Raw genomic sequence first — 18970 nt, 5'->3', positions numbered from 1 at the left:
TATTACCACCCCTCCCCTTCCTACCAGCAATCATAGGGCGCCCCTTAGAATTTTTCACAATTATTCTATTCAAGTGACAATGTTTAAATATGTCTAGACTCATTTAAGCATTGCAGTTAAGTTCTGTTTTAAACATGCAATCAAATGCATGATTGCCCAACATACTGTTCTAGTCAGGCAGGCCTTACATTAGCTTAATAGCCTGCTGACGAGGGCCTGCGGCTCGGGCCTAAACCTCAGGTTCAGGGCCTTTAACAACCGGTATACCCTGAGGCAGAAAGGCTATAAAGCTATTAGAATATTCCACCCACTGAGGGTAGAATGTTCTAAATTAAAAAGGAAGAAACATGAAGACAAACATTGGAACTTTGGAGCTCAGGACAGATATTGGTCTCAGGCTCACTGGGCCACGGTATTCAAGCTAGCCTGGCTGATGAGGAGCGATACCTCAAAACTAATCTTAGGATGCTTGTTTCTAGTCCAGGGAGGACCTGCCTTGGCAGTTAGGGCTGGATTGTTTCCATGAGGAGCAGGGTCAAGACGAATGTGTACATTGCCTGCACGCAGACACTCCAGCACGCAGTGGTCTGACATCCCTTGCGCGGTGTCCATCTCGAGACCAAGACGGGCTCCTTCATTCTCTCACACCAGGTAATAGGGTTGGTTTTATCTTAGGGGGATTCTTGGCTGTACACATACATACATGCTAGGTTCATTTAGGTACATCTAGTTAGTGTTTGCATTGTAGAGCGCGCATTATTACTGTTATGTTTTTATAAGCTTGCATATGTTCATTGTTTTAGCACTATGGTAGAAATCTACCATCCATTTACTCTGTTGGTGCTTATAATCGTTTATATCTGTTTCTGTCTTATGGTTGTTTCAGCACACATATTTTTAACTGGAATGATGCTTGTTCAATAAATGCTTCTTGAAATGTCCCCACTGTTTATTCTGTGTATCTCTCTGAGACAAAGTGAGCACGAGTGACTGAGCGAAAAGTTCTGTACTTTTTTCATGATACCTGATGGGACAGAGAAGTCATGTTCGATAGTTGCCAGAAACTATTCCGTCCTTCGTAAGAGGAGTTCCTAGTGGCACTGTGAGCTTGCTGGTATAAAGGCGAACATACCCGGTGGGGGTGTCTGGCATCAGTCTGGACCCCAATCCCACAGTTTATGTTGTCTTAACGTGCAGATCCTCTATAGATTTAAAGGAACTACACAACAGCGTACGTGAGTCAGAGATATCAAACTGGACCAAGGGGGGCTGCAGACAAAACATGGGGACTGTATCAACCTAGAAAAACAATTATATCAGCAATGACGTCCAGTACCAGCTCTTTGATGCAGTCATCTTTGTGAGTGTCATGTTGTAAGATATTTTTATCCCTGTACTGGCACTATTTCATATTTAATGTCTTTTTATTAAATTATTGTAAATGTTTTAAGTACTTTTATGCAAAATAAAGTATTGAATTGATTGAGAGAGGGAAGTGGTCAACAACGCAACAAACAAAGAGACAGTCCCAAGTATCAATGCCTGACAGTGGCCGCCGCAAACGTAATATTTTAAGAGGCCATTGTGCTCTTAAACCAGAAACTCTAAACCTAATTTAGGCCACAATTTCAATCTTGTTCAAAGATGTAAAACCATATTAAATATAAGAAATTTACCACAGATATAGGAAAACTAGCAAGCTTTCCTTATAATTTTTGCTTTGACACGTGAACTATGCTACACACTTTATTTGATCTAGTGCATAAAACTGTGTGGTATTTTTCTCTGTTTGCTTTGCTATGAACCGCGCTGTGCATTTGAAAAAACCCAATAAAGTTCTTAAAAATTGTACCACTGACCAATATTCTCTTTTATTCCATGAAATGCAATCTGTCACTTCCAGTTGTCATCTTTCTGTAAATACTTGTAGTCCTCGATATTAGGTTTTGGAAGATGCTCATGTGAAGTGAAGCTATAAATACTTTTCTACAGCAGCAACCAAGTGTGAGGCCTGCACTTGAATGAGCATATCTTGAAAACATCCACAGACCTGCCAAGGTTTCTGATTGCGTATGTGTGACATTTTCATAATTTCAGTGCAATTATGGGTGACATTTCAATGATTATGTGTGACACTTAAAATCAAGCAATGAAACATGTAGGGAAACATAAATATCAGAAATTACACCCATTTGAGTAACGAGAAACTCTAAGAAGTCACTGAAGACACAAATTCATCTCATATTTTTTCATGCCTGTTTCATTCTCTCTCTCTTGAGGATGTAACAAGTTCCCCTACATGCATAACATTTCTGTCCATTTCAAATGAGTGAGATATAAATTAGGAAAACTATGCCTATGTCTCATTTTGGTGGAAACTAATTGGAATTATGGCCTACTACTGTTAAAACATATGCCTGCAGCGGTCAGAGAGAACTTCAGTACAGACTCAGGGCCCGATTCTCAAAGGTAAACTGAGACGAAAGTCTACCTTTACGACTTTCGATATTCACAAAGGGCATTTACGAGTAGTAAAGTTAGACTTTTTCTCAGTTTAACTTAAGTTTTCACTCAGTTATACTTAAGACCAAAACTTAAATTAAACTGAGACAAAAGTCTAACTTTACTACACGTAAATACCTTTTGTGAGTACCAAAAGTTGCGACTTCCGTCTCAGTTTACATTTGTGAATCGGGCCCTAAGTGCGGGCCTCTCCCAGGCTGCCAGTTCACAAGTGCCTGGGGGAATGTGTCTGCCCATCGGAGCGCTTCACTGGTGACGTGGCAGTGGTGCGTGTGCTGAGGCCCCGGCTCAGGGCTGCTGTCCACCTGCATGAGAGTCTGCTGGCTGCAGACATAAAGTCGTCTGAGTTGTCACTCTGATATCTGGCGCTAGGATGCAGCAGACACTTGACCTGACTATGGCAGGCTCAAGCACACCAGGAAAGAGTACATTCACTGCTGCTGCCTGCTGCAAAGCTGGTGGCCCTTTTGGGATATGCTGGAATGTCTGCCTCGCTGCAATTATGAATAAGCGTGGCAAGCCTTGCCAGAACATATCAGCAGGCAAAGTGCAGCCTCATGGATCCACGTGTGCCTAGCTCTGTCTGCAGCTGATGGCAGTTACGTTATCAACATTTGAGGACCAGCTACGCACGCCGATAAGACACAGGCTGACTCAGCTTCTAATAATAATTTTGGATTCTTTTTGCCTTCCTCAGAACCCAGACCAGAGTAAAATCGACAACATAATGCAAACGCCCCCCTCCCCAGGATTGGGGCTAGAGGACATAAATACCGGTTGTGGCAGGCACTATTGTGATAGAGCAAGCCACGGACCGACTGGACACCGAAACCGGCCCTGGCCTCGGCTCCCTAACATATTTCTTTCCTGTCCCCATGTCCCTTCCCCTCGTGTTCTCCCTCATCCTCCTTCCCTGATCATTTGCGGGATCTTCTGAGCCACATCACCTCTATCTAGAGGGTTTATTTCATTTACTGTTTTTCCTGTTTTCAATGTCTTCTCACAAGTTCTAGTTTACACAGTATCTTGGACTCTGTGGAATCGATAAACTTTCATACCTATTATATGCTCATTGTATATGAAAAATCAATAAAGATTCGAGGTATTTAAAAAAAGACACAGGGAGTGGTGTCACTTAACATTTGACTTTGACAAATCCAAAGGAAGAGACATTACTGAATTTATAGACATGATCAGAACACATGTAAAGTGATGAAATTGCAACCAAGTCTCACTAAAATAAACATTCAATTTAACATTCTACTGAACTGTGTGCAGTAGTCATGGTGAAATATGAGAAACGTTTGCCACCAAAAAGTGGGACTGAGGGTCTGCTCTGTGCAGAATAGTCATGTGTGAAGTTCTAGTTAATCCCCATAGTTTGGAAGAATGGGCCAGGTTTGAGTGAGACTTCAGACCGACCTTCAAATGTGTTAGTGTCACTCATGATGAGTGAGGCTTGAGGGCTCTGATGTAGGCACGTCCGAAATAATGTCACTGTCGAGGCACTCAAGGCTTCTTGCATGACAATGCTACAAAGAGTTGACGCACTCACTAATCAATGGTGTATTGATGACGAGCGTACTGTGATATAGGGGCCTATGTGAAGGAGTAGAATATTTTCGAGTAATGAAATGCCCCTCCCCTGTTCCTCAGACCAGTAACACCCACTCATTTTTATGATACAATATAAACTGTGTGAGAAACTTCTGGTTCATACTTGGTTGCCCTATCTTAGGAATTAATTGTTTCAAAGATTTCTTGCTTTATTTTTTGTCAGTGAATCTTTGTTGAGAGAGGATGGTGGTTACTGGAAACAAAAAAACAAAGCCTGGAAGAGACCGCTATCTTAATATTTTAGGAGACAGCTGTGCTCTTAAATCAGAAACTCAAAACCTAATTAGGGCCTACATTTCAGTCTTGTTTGAGGATATAAAACCGTATCAAATATAAGGAATAAGCCACAGACACAAGAAAATGAGAAATAAGCTCCTTCAATTGTCGCTTTGACACATGACCTATGCCTCATTGTCACTGATCTGGTGTCTTAAACTCCATGGTATTTACCTCTGTTTACTTTGCTATCTAGGACGTTGTGGATTTGAACAACTGCAAATAAATTATTTAAAAGAATAAATAAGCTGCCCAGTTTAATTGGAAAACTGACCGATATTCTGATATATTCATTGAAATACAGATACATTCATTGAAATACAGATATATTCATTGAAATACAGATATATTCAATGAAATACAGATATATTCATTGAAATACGGACTGTCGCTTCCAGTTGTCACCTTTCTGTAAATACTCTTAAGTCCTATACAACAATGTTTGGAAGATGCTCATCTGAAGTGAAGCTATAAATGCTTTTTTACAGCAGCAGCCAAGGGTGAGGCCCTGTACTTGAACTGTCTGACCCTTAAAAACATTCCCGTCTGAGACATCTGAAATCCCAGGTCTTTACAGGTATAAATGCTTGTTTATGTAAAATGTATTCACTGCTGGAGCCTGGAGGCGGTGGTTCCGTCAGCGGCCACCAGAGGGCGCTCCTCGCCTGCTGATGAAACCCACTGAGCTGCACTTTGAATGAAAAAGAGAAGGGTTTCCTCTTCCGGGTCAGCGGTGGCAGAGACAGCACCAGCAGCGGGAGTGACATCACTTTTTCCCTGTGCTCAGTGTCCAGCCTGTTGCAGAGGAGGAAGGGACCCTGTCTGTCTGTGTTTGCAGTTACCCTCATCTACAGACCCTCACAGACCCCCCCTCAGACCCCAGATCTGCCCCCCAGGAGGAGGAGAGAGCCTGGACAGGTTTCTGCTCAGGTAGGAGAGCTGCCAACTCACTTGGCTGCAATTTATGAATCCATGGATCAGATCCCCCCCCCTGGCATTCATGGGGAGGTCAGGAGAGCTCAGCTCTTCCTGCTGTTGAGGCTGAGTGGGGAGCGGAGGAGGTGAGGCCTGCCCAGGGTCAGAGGAGGAGAGGCCTGTCAAGGGGTGAAGAGGAGGAGAGGCCTTTCCAGGGGTGCAGAGGAGGAGAGGCCTGTCCCGGTGCGTGCAGAGGAGGAGAGGCCTTTTCAGGGGTGCAGAGGAGGAGAGGCCTTTCCAGGGGTGCAGAGGAGGAGAGGCCTGTCCCGGTGCGTGCAGGGGAGGAGAGGCCTTTTCAGGGGTGCAGAGGAGGAGAGGCCTGTCCAGGGGTGCAGAGGAGGAGAGGCCTGTCCAGGGGAGCAGAGGAGGTGAGGCCTGTCCAGGGGTGCAGAGGAGGAGAGGCCTGTCCAGGGGAGCAGAGGATGTGAGGCCTGTCCAGGGGTGCAGAGGAGGTGAGGCCTGTCCAGGGGTGCAGAGGAGGCGAGGCCTGTGAGGCCTGTCCAGGAGTGCAGAGGAGGCGAGGCCTGTCCAGGGGAGCAGAGGAGGTGAGGCCAGGGGTGCAGATGAGGTGAGGCCTGTCCAGGGGTGCAGAGGAGGTGTGGCCTGTCCATGTGTGCCAAGGAGGTAAGGCCTGTCCAGGGGTGCAGAGGAGGTGAGGCATGTCCAGGGGTGCAGAGGAGGTGTGGCCTGTCCATGTGTGCAAAGGAGGTAAGGCCTGTCCAGGTGGGCAGAGGAGGAGAGGCCTGTCCAGGGGTGCAGAGGAGGAGAGGCCTGTCTAGGGGTGCACAGGCCTGTCCAGGAGTGCAGAGGAGGCGAGGCCTGTCCAGGGGAGCAGAGGAGGTGAGGCCAGGGGTGCAGATGAGGTGAGGCCTGTCCAGGGGTGCAGATGAGGTGAGGCCTGTCCAGGGGTGCAGAGGAGGCGAGGCATGTCCAGGGGTGCAGAGGAGGTGTGGCCTGTCCATGTGTGCAAAGGAGGTAAGGCCTGTCCAGGTGGGCAGAGGAGGAGAGGCCTGTCCAGGGGTGCAGAGGAGGAGAGGCCTGTCTAGGGGTGCACAGGCCTGTCCAGGAGTGCAGAGGAGGCGAGGCCTGTCCAGGGGAGCAGAGGAGGTGAGGCCAGGGGTGCAGATGAGGTGAGGCCTGTCCAGGGGTGCAGATGAGGTGAGGCCTGTCCAGGGGTGCAGAGGAGGCGAGGCATGTCCAGGGGTGCAGAGGAGGTGTGGCCTGTCCATGTGTGCAAAGGAGGTAAGGCCTGTCCAGGTGGGCAGAGGAGGTGAGGCATGTCCAGGGGTGCAGAGGAGGTGTGGCCTGTCTAGCGGTGCATAGGAGGAGAGGCCTGTCCAGGGGTGCAGAGGAGGTGAGGCCTGTCAAGGGGTGCAAAGGAGGTGAGGCCTGTCCAGGGGTGCAGGCCTGTCATGGGGTGCAGAGGAGGTGAGGCCTGTCCAGGGGTCAGAGGAGGTGAGGCCTGTCCAGGGGGCAGAGGAGGAGAGGCCTTTCCAGGGGTGCAGAAGAGGTGAGGCCTGTCCAGGGGTGCAGAGGAGGAGAGGCCTGTCCAGGGAAGCAGAGGAGGTGAGGCCTGTCCAAGGGTGCAGAGGAGGAGAGGCCTGTCCAGGGGTGCAGAGGAGGAAAGGCCTGTCCTGTAGTGCAGAGGAGGAGAGGCCTGTCCAGGGGTGCAGAGGAGGCGAGGCCTGTGAGGCCTGTCCAAGAGTGCAGAGGAGGCGAGGCCTGTCCAGGGGAGCAGAGGAGGTGAGGCCAGGGGTGCAGATGAGGTGAGGCCTGTCCAGGGGTGCAGATGAGGTGAGGCCTGTCCAGGGGTGCAGAGGAGGTGAGGCATGTCCAGGGGTGCAGAGGAGGTGTGGCCTGTCCATGTGTACAAAGGAGGTAAGGCCTGTCCAGGTGGGCAGAGGAGGTGAGGCATGTCCAGGGGTGCAGAGGAGGTGTGGCCTGTCTAGCGGTGCAGAGGAGGAGAGGCCTGTCCAGGGGTGCAGAGGAGGTGAGGCCTGTCAAGGGGTGCAAAGGAGGTGAGGCCTGTCCAGGGGTGCAGGCCTGTCCAGGGGTGCAGAGGAGGTGAGGCCTGTCCAGGGGTCAGAGGAGGTGAGGCCTGGCCTGGGGTGCAGAGGAGGTGAGGCCTGTCCAGGGGGCAGAGGAGGAGAGGCCTTTCAGGGGTGCAGAGGAGGTGAGGCCTGTCCAGGGGTCAGAGGAGGTGAAGCCTGTCCAGGGGTGCAGAGGAGGTGAGGCCTGTCCAGGGGTGCAGAGGGGGAGAGGCCTGTCCAGGGGTGCAGATGAAGTGAGGCCTGTCCTGTGTTTGGGTGGTTCAAAGGAGGTGGGGCCCTCTCCAGGAGGGATGCAGTGGAGATGAGACCTGTTTGTCAGGGCAGGGTGATCGAGAGCTGAGTTTAAGTTTGTTAATTGTTGTTCCAAGAGATTTGTGGAATGAGTGTAAGTTGTTTGTAAACTGGCTAATTGAAGAGCCACAGAGTGAAGCGCCTCCAAATATTTTATTATATATTACAAGAGATTATTGTAGATTTGCAGACAATATTGCAAAGTCGAAGACCGGGTAAAAGAGGACGCATCATTTAGCGTTGCATCCAGATGTTAGTGCACATATCCAGCAAAATGTGAGGGGCTGCAGACCAACATTCTGGATGAGATTTTGTTGTAACCAAAGTACTCTAGTGACAATTTTATTACTAAGCAGAAGAAGATCAAAATAAAAATAATGATGGCTCAGACAAAAATTTTCCAAACGGGTGACGAAAGTGGTTCTCACGGATTGTATTCTTGTTTTGATTCTGGGTTTGTTGCTGGTGTGAATTTGGATATGCACGGCGTTGGTGTGCAAAATAATGATGTTCAGTATGTGCAAGGAGGAAATGTTGTTCCTCTGGGTCAGGGCCGGACTGGGAACCCAAACCAGGCCTGAGAATTTTGACGGACCAACTCCCTGCCTCTTTTGTTGCTGGGGGGTGATATAGCAACACCACAGCAAAACTAGCCCCCAGTGACCAATATGTTTCCCGGCACTGAACAATCGGTCCCCACTGTTCCAGCCTCCCGGGGAAACACCAGAAACCCGTTACGGCCAGTGCGGCACCGCTTAGGGTATAGGTTTTACTAACAGTGGCGATTTAAATACCTCAAACACTAATAATGTGCAGAATAAGACATGATCTGTGCGATGTTTGCAGGAACCTGGGAAACTGAAACATGAATTAGATGGCACCAAATGGGATGTCTCAGTGAATGGTCCCAGCCCAACTGGCCTCTGTGCCGAGCATGCAGAATCAAAGGCAGGTATATTGGAACACACATTCAGTCCAGATAGTCCCACAGCCCAGTGCAGAATAGAACACCAAATTCTCAACAAATGAGAAATTTCCTAGTTATCACAAAGGAAAGTTTAAATTCTATTAAGGACGCGGAGGCGAGGGTTATGCATGACCTTTCTTCATTTTATTAACAGCAAGTTAGAAGAAACAGAAAAAACACAGGCTGCCAACTACATATCCCATGAAGCACAACAGTAACCATGGGATCCAGTCCACCAATCGTAGTCCAGCCGAATACATAAAGCAGCTCCCTCGACGAAGTCCGTCCTCTTTCGTCGCTGCAGGAAGTTAAGTCGTCCCCAGATTAATCAGTCTTCTGATCAGATCCTAGGGCAACAGAAAACGAAGAGAAGAACCACAGAGCAAGATAAAATGCAAATGCAAAAGTACTATCAGTAGCATAACCAAAAGAGAAATAGAACGTCCAAATGTACAGAACAAGATCAATGCACAAAATACCATAAATATAAGAAAACATTACTCTCCTGATATGTAGAAATACTAAATCCAGCAAGACCTCCAAGCATAAGGGAGGGAGGCTCGAAAAGCCAGGGTGGGATAATCCTCGACTCCGTGTCCTTAATAGAATTGAAACTTTCCTTTGTGATAACTAGGAAATTTCTCATTCTATGTCAGGAAGCAGGGGCGAGGATTATGAAAGTTCAAATCTTACTCTCCACCAGCGCAACGGCTTCATGAATTGGTTTAATAGAATTTCTTAAAAGTAGATTCTGAAGACCCATCAGCTGCATTCATAATGTCCCCAACCTGCAACCTACCTGGACATCCTTGGAGGCCATTGCTCCCCTAGTAGAATGAGCCCCAAAATGTCTGACGTTAATATCAGATTCAGTCATAATCCATTTGACCCATCTAGCAATGGTAGGAGAGGATACCGCCTGAAACATTTTTTTAATGGCAATCAGAAGTTGCCGTTCACCCGGAGGACGAACCTCCAAAGTCAAACTTCATAAGATTTTAAACATCGAACAACACACAATTTCGGAGAATCTGGAAAAGCAGGATAGATTACTGACCTCGTACTCGATTTAGTTCTCCTGGAGATGGTAAAGGTAACACCTTCCGTGGAAAAAACACAGGCAGAAATATCAAGGGCCCTGACATCCGACACTCTCTTACAAGAAATAAGACACAGGAGGATAGCAAGTTTAGCTGAAATCTCTTTTTGGGAAAGGAAATCATTATCTTGCCAGGATAAAAGTAGACGAAGTACCACATTAACGTCCCAGAGGCCCAGGTAACAAGGCTCCGGGGGACGTGAAAGACGTATGCCTTTCAAAAGCTTACCAACCAATGGGTGCTCCCCAATCGGAGCCCCATCCACGAGAGAGTGACCAGCAGAAATGACCGGCCTAAAAGAGTTGATAGTGCCATAGGCTAATTTCTGATGAAAAAGTTCCGATAGGAAGTTCACAACTTCTGCAATGCAGGCGCCCCCGGATCCAGGTGTTTCGCCACACACCAACGAACCCATCTTCTCCAAGCTGATCTGTATCGCTTGGTAGTGCCGGGGGCCCAAGCCCGCTGGATAAGGAGTTCAGCTTCTCTTGAAAGCGAGACGTCAGTCCAACGTCTCCTGAAATCCTCCATGCCATAAGATGTAGATGGCCTTGGAGAACCAGGGGGTGAGGAAGTCCCAGAGGGTCTGAGGGGATGTTGTTGAAAGACAGCAACCAAAGAGGTCTGTCCCAAGATAATTCTAGAAGGGACGGAAACCAAATCTGGGCTCTCCAAATTGGAGTGATCAGGATCAGAGAGGCCCTCTGTCTGCGGACCTGGGCTGCAACCCTTTGGATGAAAAGGAAGGGTGGAAACGCGTAAGCTGGTATCCCCGACCAATCCTGAAGGAAAACGACCACTGCTTCCGCTCCCGGATCCGGTGTCCAGCTGAAGAAACGGGGAACCTGAGCGTTCCATCTGGAAGCAAAAAGATCAACTAGGGGAAGGCCCCAAAGGGACACAATCTGAGAGAACACTCCGGGATCCAGTCTCCAATTGCTGGCATCCCTGAAATTCCTGGAATTCCAGTCTGCCACACAATTCTGATCTCCCGGGAGATACTCCGCCGTCACCGAAATCTGACGTTGGAGGCAGTAATGCCAAAAATCCTTGGCGAGATCCGCCAGAATCTTGGAATGAGTACCTCCAAGGAGATTGATGTACCTCACCGCCGTCGTGTTGTCCATCCTGAGAAGGACACAACAGGACACTCGGTTGGTCGTGAAAGATCGAATGGCAAAGGAGCCCGCTAGGAGTTCCAGGCAATTGATATGGAGAAGGAGTTCCTCCTACGTCCACCGACCTCCCACCGATAGAGAGCCGCATCTGGCACCCCAGCCCAGGCGACTGGCATCCGATTCTATTACTAGATCCGGATGGGATCCGAAGATCGCTCTCCCATTCCAGGCCTCCATATGGTCCATCCACCAAAGAAGTTCCGCCCTGGCCTCCGAGGAAAGGGAGATCAGCTCCGAGTAAGTGAGACCCCTGCGCAGGTGGGAGGCCTTCAATCTCTGCAGGGCCCTGTAATGTAGAGGACCCAGAAAGATGGCTTGAATCGAGGACGTAACAAACCAACAATCCTGGCCAGCTGTCGCAGGGATATCCTGTCTCTGCGGAGAACCTGTCGAATCTCCTTCTTGATCTTTGAAATCTTCTGAGAAGGAAGATTCAAGGAGGCATCCCTCGTGTCGATGCAAAAGCCTAGAAAGATCATGCTCTGTTGGGGAACCAGGTCCGATTTCTGGACATTGATGGTGAACCCCAGATTCTGTAATAAGGATATTGTAATCTGTAAGTGAAGGAGAAGCTGATCCCTGGATTGGTCCATGAGCAGGATATCGTCCAGGTAAATTATTAGTCGAATACCCTTGGTGCGGAGATGTTCCACCACAGGACGAAGAAGCTTGGTAAAACACCAAGGAGCTGATGAGAGACCAAAGGGAAGGGTTTTGAATTTGTAAGTTTGACCCTTCCACTGGAATTGCAGGAACCTGCAATGGGGGGGGGGGGAATTGGAACTGACAGATACGCATCTTTGAGGTCTAACCGGACCAACCAATCGTTCTGGAGAAGAAGGTCCCTGAGCAGATGAATTCCCTCCATCTTGAAGTGCTGGTAAACTAACCACTCGTAGAAGGACCTGAGATTGATAACCGGTCAGAAGCCTTTTTCTTTCTTTTCTACCAGAATAATATTGCTTAAGAATCCGCACGGATGAAGATGGGAGAGAGCGATAGCACCTTTTGAAAGAAGATCTAGAACCTCGTGATCTATCAGATCGGTCTCTGAGTCTGAAAAAACCAAAGGGCGAGGATGAGATGTTTGGATGGGGGACCCGTAGAACTCTATGTGAAACCCTTGAACTGTCTAACACCCAAGGATCTGACGTTAAATCCGCACAGTTTGCTAGAAACAGAGAAATCCTGCCCCCAGACGAACAGGAGAGAGGATTTTCAAGCTTACCATTGAATCCTTGTGCATTCTTGTTGCCACCACGGCCTCTGCCTTGTCCGTTGCCTCCACAGGAAGGATAGAAGGTTCCTTGTCTGCCATCGTTCCATCCATTATTTCTTTTTGCCTGGGCTCTATTGGGACCTTGGTTTAATTTTCGGCCGGAAGAGCGACCCCTGCCTCGCCCGGCCCCCCCAAAAACCTTATCCAGGGCAGAAAAGGTGGCTACAAACTTTCCTAGCTCCTTAACGAAGGGATAACCAAAGAGCATACCTTGAGGTACTGAACCTGCCTCGGAGCCCCCTTTTTTGGATCCTTCATGTATTTAGCAAAAAATGTGCAGAGCTTGGGGTCCAACTCTGGGGCACTAGCAACGCCGTTGGGTAAAGACGGTCTAGGGCATTCTGACCTAAGGCGAGATCTCACCTATTGAGAAAGAGGCTGCCTAATCTTTGCGGCAACATAATCCGCCGTCTTCTTATCAGGTACCCATTTCAGAACTCCGAGGTCGAAAGATACAGGAAGGGTCAAACATATCCGCATGAACCTGAGCTCCATCACCAACATCAGAACAAGAAGAACGTGGACACCAAGACCTGCCCGAATCAAACATATCGTCAGAGGAATTGTCATCATCCTCAAACACCTCCTCATCTTCACCCTCTCCGTCTTTGGGAAACCTTTCATCAGGGTCCAAGTCTTTGGTGGACTCACCACCAGTTATTCCGGGTAAGTCTTCCTCCCGGTAGGGTGCGCTTCTTAGCGTGCGCGCACTCTTATGGAAGACCTCCGCGAGCTTGCTGAAGCCTTCCAGGTGCCCCGCGTCACGCTTAATGGCCTTACGTGGCACCACAGGGTGAATGCCACTAGGCCCCACTGTCTCCCAGGAAACCAGTGTAGTGTAGTTCCTATTTTCCCAATAGGCTCTGCGCATTGGAATAATATAGACAGCAGTTTAGACGTAGGACTGAGGTTATCTAGGTCTCTACTGACTATATTAAACTTAATTAATGTTGCCAGGTAGCTCAGAGGTCACTAGAAACTTTCTCGAGTGAACAAGGAGATGTTAACTTCCCTGAATAGACAAGAAGAGATTAGTTTCTGACAACCGTATATACATGACAACTTTGCTCCCTCAGAATAAGAGTGTATCTCCAGAGTCGTGTGAAAACAATAGACAACTATTTCACTCAGTCAATCGTGCATTCTCCAGAGTGCAGAGAAATAGAGAGACGGGCGTTTTCAATAATAGTTGTTATTTATTGAGCAGTCTTCTTTCTCATGCAAGAGAAATGAATTGCCACAGTTGCAATACTTATCATGAAGTAAATTGCGTACAGTAAAAGGAGTATTATGAAATAATACTGTAAAAGCATTGATATGGTTTCTTAGCCATATGATACTTTAAAATGGTTAAAATATATACATACATAAAAACATTGACTACCGTACTCAACTGGTGCTTCTACTATATGCCTACCCCGGTGTACCTGACCTAAGCCTAATACGTGGGAAGGAGTAAGTGAGTAGCAGTTTAAGTTAAGTTGGTTGTTTTGCCAAGAATCTGAATCAAGAATTCTCTTAAGGTTTTAGTCAGCTCCGTACCTTGGTTTTTAGAATGAAGGAGGTCTTGTATCTCTCTCTCAGGACTCGATCTCCCAGTAACCCGCAAAGGTGACTGGAAACACCGGAGCTGGATTTCTCGGCAGGAGAAAAGACAGCGTCTCTCTCAGTGCGTCAATGGGAGGGTCGGCTTCCTTCGGCTCTCGCATCAGCTGGGCTTCGGGCAAGTAGATAGCCGCTCTGCTCCAAACCACCACCGTGTATTTGCTTAAGGCAACGTTGGTATATTTATACCTGGAAGGTGCCGTGTTTGACGTAAGGTTTGACATAAGACGTCACTAAGAACTAACAGTATGTTCTGGACTCCAGGAGTTCTTGCGCAAATCAAGACAAAAGCAGGGGGAATTCCCGGGCTGCTGGAGGCTTGGATTTGTTTAAAGAACACGTTGTACTTTGTAGGAATCCATGGGAGTGGCCTTGCCGTATTAGGACTGCATTGGCTATGACTAAATATGGACATGATTCTTATGCCTTTATAAGGATATGTTTTGTTATAGCCACATAAGGGCATGAATCAGGAATATTTAATTAGGGTCCTAGATCGATTCACAACACCCACTCTACGTATTATGTCAATCATTACTAAAAATACGAAGCAATAGTAAACATATAACGATGCATGTGTTTTCCAACCCACCCCAAAATACATTGATTGCATTTGAAATGGTATATGGTATATACACGAAAAATGAGTATTATACTGTATGTTTCTTAAGCAGTTGTATCATTCAGATAATGCATATATAAATATCGGCTGAATGATTTGCGAAAATTACATTTATGAAATGGCTCTGAATACAGAAAAGAAGGTCGAGACCATTTCATCACATATTTATACAATACTGTACATATGCTAGAGGCTGAGGTAAAATATTGTCTCTAGAGTTCCTAAAAATAGAAGCTCTGTTCTCTAAGAATAGTTTTACTTTAAGCAGAGTACCATGTGCCAAAAAAAAGGTAAACATTTTGGAAATGTATAAATAATAATTTCGTTTTCAGGGGAAAAATAGTTCCAATTGTTTTCAGTAGTGTTGTTTATCAAAACTGAAGGCCGAACTCAGAGTTCAGGGAACGCTGTGTGCTCATTGTTTTAAAAGTTATTCTCGTTGCTAGGAGAGAACATCATATCAGACAGGCTTGTGAAAAATTGGTCTACAACAGTAGGTGAAAGTTTGACCAAGTCCGAAAAAGCTGAAATTGTGCATATGTGAGAGTGATTGCTATCATCGATGTCTGGATCAGCAATGCTCTCAGAAGGTTGTACCTGTGTGGTGCTGCGTTCATCTCGTACTTCACCGCCACCTACTCGTAATGGTGAAGTCTCAATGAATGCCGTCATCAGAATAGGTAGCCGCTGGGGACAATACGTTGCATGAGTCGTTACCGGACCGAGCAAAGTATCGATATCCATTGGTACTGCTGATGGTAGTGTAAGACAGATGTCCAACACACATTCTTCTCCGCATAGCAGACATCGAAGCACAGGTAAGATGCAATCTTGCCAGATTGGTCTGAATGAAAGAAAGCAGGTTGCACTTAGATCTCTTAGCTGGGCTAATCCGAGCACTTTAGTGATTTGGTCCCGGTAGCGTATTGCTAGGATCATTTCTTCCATTGTAGCTAGGGTTTTGTCTGTGGCTTGGCTTGCCATATCGAAGCAGTAGGTGCAAAAATAAAATTCCTGCTACGAGTCCCAAAAGAAGAGGCAGGCCGCCAAATAATGAATGCACAAAATTCGGGAAGATGTTCAGGACTGCTTCAAATGGTCCTAATAGCCCTGAAAAATTGTCTTAAATACATGTACGATGCCACTGGTATGAGACATGTTAAAAATCTGACCTAACACTTCTACGAAATGTACGTGGCAATTTGGTGAAAATAGGGCATGTATCTCTGCCGCTGTTCTTGCAACCTGCAGATCGTACGTCTCTTTGGACGAGGTTAAAGGTACAGTTGTCTGTAAAAGAATAGACTTCATTCTGCTTAAAGTATCAATTCGAATAGAAGAGATATTCAGAGAAGGCCAAAGTATTGCCTCCATGTCTGGATTGCTGATAGGATACAATACTTGCATACAGCAATCGACCCTGGATGTGACGGTTACGATATAGGCTTTTCCGAGCACCATGCCACAACAGCTGTGGTCACTTATTAGAACGTAACTGCAGTTGGAAAGCTGTCTGGAAAAAGGCTCTATCTGTGTTGCAGGAGTGCCGTGCAGATGACATGAAAGGTTATTCGATGAACCTTCGCAGGCTCCATGCAAGTTAATACCTTGACACATAAGTGTACCGCTTAGTGATTGTTTACAATTGTTACCACTAAGGAATACCTCTTTATCTCTCCCACTCCAACATCTACGAGTGTAAGGTAATTTCCAGGTTGATTTGATGTATCCTTTACCCAACCTTTCATACAGGCCTGCTGGTATATATTTTTGGCAATACTTAAACTGGAAAGTTGTTATCGGAATTGTAATAATTCCGTGTATTATCCATTCAATGACAGGTCTCTCTGACATTGTCAATGGTAATCTCACAAGTTTTTCATTGCTCAAATCCGTATAGTCTGCTCCTTTTTGTGCCAAACTGAATTGTTTGTCAGTAAGGTTAAAGATAGAGAATAATGATGTTGTGTTGATTAGACGCCATGGCACGTAGCCTGAACGCAGGTTTTGCAACGTCCAGCCTAGCTGTACAATAGAACGTAATTGGGACTGACCATGTAGTAACATTAGCAAGTCCTGCTCTATTATATCAATAGCAGATGATACAATATTGTCCAATGAATAAATCCTGGAGGACAGAGTCGTTAACCCATTGTCCACTACAGAAAGTGATTTTTCCAAATTTATACGATCAATTTCTCGTATTTTTTCTGCAGTTTCAATTTGCATTACTTTCCAAGCTTCGTTGTAAGCAGCGTATATACCGGCATATATGAAACGTTTTTGACGCTGTTTGCAAGGTCCCATTATGAAATCTCGCAAGTCAGCACCGTCTTTAAGTAAAGTCAAGTGTTGCTTAATTTCTGGCAGTGTGGATTTCTGTAGCCATTCAAGGCAGAGTTTTCCTACACTATATGTTGTAACTATCCCTGGATGTTGTCTCTGGGAATATCTTGGGTCTGACCTGTTCTGTTTGAACCCCCGTGTTTTGTTCAGGAATCTATCTTGACAGTTATTAGTGTTTGTGGGCCAGATCATCCATTTTTTCCAATCAGGATTTGTTCTGTTTTGGTGTAAAATATGGGATACGCCTACCTTCATATCTGTAGTACTACTATCATCAGGTATGGGTGTTGGAATAGACGGTTTGTTTAAATCTTTAATCTTGGCTAAACCAAGACAGGTTGTCTGTTGAATGGTGTCATTCAGGAATATTATTTGTTCTGGGATCACGCAGGCTATAAATAATGCTTCTAGACCTTGTACCTGCCAGTCTTTTGTCCCCAGAAAGTTTTTGTTTCAATGTTATTTTTCCAAAATTCAAAACTAATTGTAGACATTTTATCATAACATTTTTCAGAATAAATCATTTTAGTATTTGTCAACATTGTTTTCATTCCTGTCTTATTTGTCATTTATAAAATAAAACGTTTCTGGATCACTGTGGTTAAACCCTGAGAAGTATGTGAATTTCTAAAAAAAAAATTTCGAGCTGCCCTTTGGCTGTGTTGGACAATGTTCCCATTGATTATAAGTTGAAACATTTCTAGGTTGAGCAGATTTATGCAAATAGTGATGACCATAGTGGTTAAAACAGTACATTTCTTCATAGTTCGATGAACCCTGTAAATAATCATGTTCTTTAAATTTTGCTGACATTACTAAATCTGACATCATATTATTAATATTTTCAAAGTCCCAATCATCAGAGAAAGTACTTGGTGTCACAAAGTCACTTAAGGAAACCTTAAATTGATGAGGATATTTCAAGAGCTCAATCGGGCCATAGATGTCATACTCCGTTTTGTCCCATGCTACCCCACCGGGTATTGGATTGGCTGTGATGTTTACTGGTGACAGTTCTCTTTTCTCGATGTGAGAGGATCTGTGAGGCTTGAGGACCAAGTTGATGTTCTGACTTGCTGTGTCCATTGTACTATATTTTCCATCAATAAATCTACCTAAACATAAAACCATGATGAGCCAAAGGATGAGGAAAAGTACACCTAACACAATCCAAAATTCAATCCCTGGTGAAACCAGATATGTTTCTTTTAGTTGGTGAAAAAGTTCAGTAATTTTTTCTTTGAAAGTTTTTGTTGCTGGCATTTCTTCATGCTCGCTTGGATTATAAGAAAAGTCATCGAAGTTGACGAAGTAGCCAGATGCAGTTCTGTCAATTGTTGGAATTGTTCCGGATTTTCATTTGTCTTTGCATTTTTTTTTGTTTCATTAGCATAGTCTGAGGCTACATCATTGTAGACTGGTGTTTCTTGACGAACTGTTGCAATTTGGGTTTCAAGAGGCACACGTTCCATGGCGTTGTTGCATAGTCCATTTTTGTTCACTGTAGGTTTATCAAAGGTGATTAGTCTCTCAGTTTGAACCTCTTGGATTGTAGCAAGATTTGGTCTTCTACTATTTCTTGGGAGTCCACTGGGCCTACTACTTATTATTGGCCACATGATTGTGGTTTTACCAGGTCGATGGATACAACTCTGTTCTCCTTTTTACCAGCAAGGGGCGGTAGTACTACTGATCTTGTTCAGCTGACAGCTAAGACAGGTACCCAAATACCTTCTTCACCGCGATCTTTTTTCTGACTAGATCCCCAATCTTTGGAATCCAGACAGGTCTTGCTGGGAGAGGTGGTTTCTCTTCAGTGGCTGTTGGCTTTAACTTTATGTTACTAAGACTTCTTCTTGTTTCATTTAAGTCCTGTAAAACAGCCAAACGATCTTTGATATCAAAGGCTTCTTCTTTCACCACTGAAGTCTGACAATCTAAGTCCTGGACTTTCATTCTAGTGCCGAACAATAGTTTGTAAGGAGTGATATCTTGTAGAGAATTTATTGGCAAATTGTTAAGACTAAGTTGGACACTTATTAGATGTTTGACCCACCCATCACCCGAACCTAATACCCTAGCCGTTATAGATTGCTTTATGTCACATTTTTTTCTTTCCACTACCGCATTTCCCTCAGGA

The 18970-nt window shown here is 45.7% G+C and overlaps 1 long non-coding RNA gene across 1 annotated transcript in view; it reads left to right on the top strand.

Moving 5' to 3' along the window:
* The first annotated feature begins 5215 nt into the window (after nucleotides 1-5215).
* LOC144806380 (uncharacterized) overlaps nucleotides 5216-18970 on the top strand; it is a 33042-nt gene continuing 19287 nt past the window's right edge. The window contains exon 1 of the long non-coding RNA XR_013605790.1: nucleotides 5216-5346. This is a non-coding gene — a long non-coding RNA (uncharacterized LOC144806380). The remainder of the gene's footprint in view (nucleotides 5347-18970) is intronic.

Source organism: Lissotriton helveticus (genome assembly GCF_964261635.1).
Source record: "Lissotriton helveticus chromosome 1_1 unlocalized genomic scaffold, aLisHel1.1 SUPER_1_unloc_67, whole genome shotgun sequence".
Taxonomy (NCBI): Eukaryota; Metazoa; Chordata; class Amphibia; order Caudata; family Salamandridae; genus Lissotriton; species Lissotriton helveticus.
The sequence above is the reverse complement of the archived record's forward strand: the minus strand, read 5'-3'. Positions and strand labels throughout refer to the sequence as shown.